This window comes from Dermacentor silvarum, chromosome 2, assembly GCF_013339745.2.
Source record: "Dermacentor silvarum isolate Dsil-2018 chromosome 2, BIME_Dsil_1.4, whole genome shotgun sequence".
Lineage (NCBI taxonomy): Eukaryota > Metazoa > Arthropoda > Arachnida > Ixodida > Ixodidae > Dermacentor > Dermacentor silvarum.
Genome location: NC_051155.1, coordinates 235,583,964 through 235,590,206, shown reverse-complemented (window position 1 = coordinate 235,590,206; position 6,243 = coordinate 235,583,964).

The following is a 6,243-nucleotide window of genomic DNA, read 5'->3' as shown; positions in this document are numbered from 1 at the left end:
CAAAATTGCATTTTGCAAAACTTCCGTTTCCCGGCACAAATTTCAAAACATGTGACCTCTGCACAGCCAATGAGACAGCCAAGATGGCGGATAATGGCGGCCGTGCAGCCAGCAAAGTCCGGGAGGGGTAGCTATGAGAGATTTGCTATATGAAAACGAAAGAAGCAGTTAGTTTACCAGCAGTAAGGTATACACTAGAGCATTCATAGGGGAGAAAAGCGTCGCTGATACTGCTGAACTAGTACTTCGGACACGAGGCGAACGCATGTCCCGATAAAGGCACACGAAAAAAGTGTGGATAAGACACACAAATGCCATTTAATACCGGTGCAAAAAGTGAAGCGTTGTTGAAGTGACGTACGTGCGAATGTTTTGGCTGTTGCCATTTGTTTTCGGGAGTATAAGAGGAAAAAGAAAGCGTATTGTATAAATTAACTGTCGGTCGGTTTATGTTGCTTTCATTTCTATACAGGAAACTGGAACCTTGTTACAGGGCTGGTAGACCGTGGAGTCGCGACGAGAGTGACCGTGTCGGTGTGAAAACGTGGGACATCTGAGCATGTGGGTCATTTGCATGCTAGCTTTCCTGAGACCTTCGTATTCGCAAACGAAACAACGCTGCAACGTATACGCGCTGTTCATGTTGATGCGGAACGGCCGTGTGTCACGCACGTGTGCATTTTGCCCTATTAGTACTCCCATATTTCTCACTTTTTGCCTCGCAGCTCGAATACCACGGCATCGAGAAACAAAGGCACGTGCGCAGAAAGCAATGAAGAAATACGGAGAGGTGGATACGCGCCAGTAGTTAATGGTCTCGTCTAGGAGTACGCTTATCTAGGTCAATTACTCACAGGAGACCGTGATCACGAGAAGGAAATTTACAGAAGAATAAAACTGGGTTGGAGTGCACACGGCATGCATTGCCAAACCCTGACTGGGAGCTTACCACTGTCGTTGAAAAGAAAAGTGTACAATCATTGCATTCTACCTGTGCTAACATATCGGGCAGAAACTTGGAGGTTAACAAAGAAGCTCTAGCACAATTTAAGGACCGCACAAAGAGCGATTGAACGAAAAATGTTCGGCCTAATGTTAAGAGACAGGAAGAGAGCAGTGTAGATCAGAGAACAAACGGGGATAGCCGATATTCTAGTTGACATTTAGCGGGAAAAATGGAGCTGAGCAGGCGATGTAATGCATAGGATGGACAACCGGTGGACCATTAGAGTTACGGAATGAATACCAAGAAAAGGAAAGCGCAGTCGAGGACGGCAGAAAAGTAGGTGGGGCGATTAAGTTAGGAAATTTGCAGGCGGGAACTGGAATCAGCTAGCGCAAGACAGGGGTAATTGGAGATCGCAGGGAGAGGCCTTCGTCCTGCAGTGGACATAAATGTAGGCTGCTGCTGCTGATGATGAATGATGATAATGATAACATCATGTGGCTGTGACCAAAAACCGACAGTCCGAGGGAATATGCGCGTAACTTGGAAAGCGAAATTGAATTTCAATGGCAATACAGAGGGCTGGGATACAGAGGACTGAGGGATGTGCTTATAGCCGGTTCCTGCTAACAGGCTTCATCGCATACGCGTTATACAGTCGAGCGCCTCTGTATACAACGAACTGCTCTACAACGAAATGACCTGTATATAACGAAAATAATATTGTGTCCCTGTTCTATTGTGAGTGGTGCGGTGCGCGACTTTTACAACGAAGTGACCTGTATTACGAACGATTTCGGAGTCCTCAAACACTTCGTTACACAGGCGTTCAACCATAGCTTGCTTTGCGTTTGCATCAACTGTTCGAGAAGGCGGAACTGAGGTTACTAGAAAGGACAGTCTGACGTCACCAGTGGGCATTTATGTTGAAGCAGAAACAAAATAACATCGCTTGCATGCTGCGAAGGCACATGTAAAAGTGATTAAAGCCACAGTATCACGAACACACTCAGGCGAGCTATTTTTGCTAATGCGCTAAACGGGGAGGGGTAAAAATAATGTGACAACAGTGGCAAGGAAAATAAAGGGTAGTTTCATCACGTAAACAACACCAACCATAAAACATATGGGTAAAGCTGTCACATGATTGTATAAAAACAGCGCAGTGCATCGAGCAAGCGTCCCCCACTCCCATGTGCACCAGCTTTGCAATCTGCCCCTTTATATAGTAACGCACGCGGCCGCAGCGACCGCGTGAAGATTAACGAAAACGTGGTGGTATAGCTTAGCAGTGTCCCTCGCAAGCTTTCATCAAGTGGTATGTATAAATGCGATCATTATGTTTTTTATAACAAGGAAGGGGGGGGGGTCACTATTTCGGGGAAGACACGCCTAATGAGAATTACAATTAGAAGCGCAAAAGAAATATACAAAAAAGAAATAAAGGGAGTGGGAGAAACTCATTGATAAAAGCAAATTAAAGTTAAAGAAAGAAAGAAAATAAAAAAAAAGTTGAGAAAAGACATTAGATGTATGTCACAAAAGAGCGCATAATCAAAGCGTGCCGCGTCAACAAAGAAGTACGGTCCCGCGGCAGCTTCGACAGAGGGAGAGAGAGCGCATCCGCCGCAGACCACCGACGCGATCAACAGAGTCTACGACAAGATAAAGCTTCGACAAGATACGAGAAGGCGACGGTAACGAGAGAGAGAGAGAGAGAGAGAGAGCCCGCCAAAACACCCTCTCACATGCAGCCCAACGGATGAGTCACCACCCTCCTCGACGACGCCCCGACGGCCGCGGCCGAAAGCGCGAGAAATGTCTAGAAGATTCCCAGACTTTGTTCATGCTACGGGGTCTTGACTCTGTTAGAAGGTTCGAGAAACGCCGGCGAAGGCTATAAAAGCGCCGTGCGGGAATCAGAAGGGGGATCAGATCGCGCCGGTGAAGAGATGTGACGTGAAGACCGACCGTCTGCGGAAGAAGGGGATTCCTCGGCAAGCTAGTGGACGAGTTCTTCGAGCGTCTGCATTTCCGGAAGAAGTTCCCTCTTCGAGATTTGCCTTGAGCTACACCGAGATTGTCCGGCTCAAGACCAGCACGGGTGAATACGATTGGAAACTTTGTGCTCCTATTCATTCTGTACTGTACGTGCTGGATTCTGAGTGCTTGTCGTTAATTATTTTCCAGTCTGTTGTTATTACCCATCTGAATTGTACTGTGATGTGTCAATCCCGAAGCACAGATGACCGATGGTGTAAGGGCCACTCCATTCCGAAGCCTCCGAACAGATACTTGCTGCGCCCGGGTAATGTTACGGGAAAGAAAGCAGACACACGGGGGAATCAGGGCGCAAGTAGTGTATTTGAAATTGCGGGATAGCCGGCCCTAAAATGAACTACCTTAATTCCCATATATATATATATAAATCAGTGGCGATTTAGCGGTAAGTGCGAGAGAAATGCGCTAGCGTTACGTCGCACCTCTTCGAAGTACCGGATCCACAATTTCAACTGCGTACCCCACATAGCAAAGTGTTGTTCAGAAACTAACTCGACACACGTCCTGCCTCATCGAGGAGCGAAACGCAACTGACGGTGCTCCAGAGCGGACCAATGTCAGTTGCACCATACGTATGTACGTACACAAAAATGCACGCTGTTCTAAGCTCTCCCATCCCCTCTCTACCACGTGACCGGCTTCCCACATTTCATACACGTACACTTTTTTTCCAACTTTGACACTCCTAATGCTCGCGCATTAACAAAATGAGAACATTTCGCTAGGCTAACATGTTCGTCTATCATTAAAATTGAATCGTCGTGCTCTTTTATATTGCACTTATGGAAATACTGCCTGTGAGTTCAATCAAGTTAGTTCTGTGATCAACCATTCCTGTGCCTTCTGCCCGGGCCCGTAGGGCAGTGGTCAGATCTTCAGCTTCGAATGCTTTTATACCCGCTGGACCAGACGGGATCAGAAGTCCAATGCACGCCATGTATCCAGTATGTTTTGAGGCAACAACAACAACAAACCATTCCGCGCACGAGCGCAGATTCTGCATGAGAGACTACGAAGAAGAAGAAGTAGAAGAAGAGCGTCGTGCTTGCCGCGTCTGGTGCTATTCTGAAGCCCCAACAAGGACCATTCGAACAACGGCATCGAAAAGCAGCAGGCGGAATCAGCAGCCAGCAGCATGGCCGCAATGAAGAAACCTGCACGCAAGACATCGTTTGCCTTCAACGCTGTCCCCGAGGTCGGTGGACGACTTGTTTAACGTTTGCGCTGTCTCAGTGTCGGAATAGGTGGGTTAAGGCCCGTGTAGAAGCGAGTCTTATCTCACGCAGTGGAGTGAGGTGGGGCAGGGGATGAGGCGGATAGCTCGCCTTAACGCGCGTGTCACTGTGAAAGCCAGCAGGAAAGTTGGAACCGGCCTACATGACACAGACCATTTCTAGGAGTTGGATTACAGTCTTCTGCTTAGAAGCCGCCCCGCGTATAATGAATTTCAGAACAAAAGTAATGTCTCATGCTACCCAAGGTGCAAGTTGCGTTTTCGAGTGTTTAGCGCTGGATATACGATTTCAGTGCTGGGCTTTCTGCTCAGTCACTATCTTGCCCACTGCTTGGTTACCTGTAGACGCATTTTGTTCCGAATGCCGTCGAAAAATTCGTATTGCAGCATCGCATGCCCACGGCGGAGGGGCAGTCCTTCCTGCTGAACACACAGCCAGACTCGGTGGATCGAAACCCACTCAGAAAGCCACTGCTTGCATCTTCCAACATCTTCGAGTCAACCATTTCGTACGGCAGAAGGCAAAGCACGTCTGGTATAATTGAGCAAGTAAGTAATGAAGAGCTCAGAGGCTACACTAATGATTGCGGATACACGCTTCGCCAATGGTTCATTCTTCTTGTATCCGAAGGCTTTCCGTTAAGATACCAACTTTTCAGTGCGATAAGCAGCCTAGGATGCTGGGCTTGTTTGGGACTAACATACGTTACGTATGGTGACGCTCATTTTGCCAACATTTTAACTGATCGTCATGAGCGAACTGAAAAAGATACAAAGATAATGTTTCAAAATAGAGATGGAACGTTTTCAAGGAGACGAGATAATTTTAACTTAAAAGCCAAAGAGCACGGCTAATAACGTGGATGAGCGGCACAAATTCACGCAGGTCACTAACTGCTCGTGGTGCGATTCAGTGTCGCATGAGTTGAATTCACAGGACAAACGGAATCAATGATTCAATCCGCGGATGAGCGTTACATGCCTTACTGGCATCGAATCACATAGCTGATCATAACGGTGCCGCACATTAGCTGATCGATTCGGTGCAGCTTAGTCACGGGGTCGCGCTCGTCCCTGAAAGTAACCTGTGATTCAATCTGTCGTGCGAGCCACGTTACGCTCTGAACACGGAATGAACACATGAATGAGCCGGTATTCCCCCCTCGTGGGAATCTACCTTATATCGAGGCTCAGTGCTCGAGTAATGAATTTGGGATTTTGGTATAGCCAGCTCTGACGTAGCTTACGTTCCAATGTTTCTACATATAAAAGAAAGGGTGGGACAGTGGAATATAAAGAGAAGACACAGCGCTATCAACTGATGTTTATTGTTCAATTCTGCAGAATATAGTATGCGCCGTAATCATAGTGGGAAAGAATGACATGTATTAAGGACAGCTTTTTTACAGCTAAGCTGTTAAGGGTTAGGTTCCCCAGGATCGTGTCCGCGTGTAGAAAAAGAACTATCATCATCAGCATCGGCATTGACTTCATTTGCGTGGCGGTTTCACACCAGTTGTTCCTTAGCACAGGTGTCAAAACGGCTTATGGATGGCCCATTGTTATACCTCTTGTCACCGCCGATGCCTCTTTCACGAAGGGTCACGATACTCGGCGGAGGCACGTTCCACCAATCAATGGGGCAGTGCCCCTTTGTCTCGTAACGTAGAGATCGCGCTAGCGCTGTTAACAGTTGCCCTTTGGACTCGCTATGGGACGGACGCTCGTTTAAGCACATCTTCCAGGATCCTGATGTCACGATCCTGACGATGCCGTGCAGTGTGCCGCGGCTACGAACGCTGTGGCTCATACTCTAGTCTATGATGATGGGGCGGACTTGGCGCAGCAAACGCATTACTTGGCCATCGCGCCGGGCGATAACAAGACGCCGGTGTCCTTGCCCTTTGATGAACATGCCGAAGACGCTCAATATAGTCAATAATGATAATAATATATAAGTTCACTATAACAATATTCACTATAGCAGACACACCATAGTCAG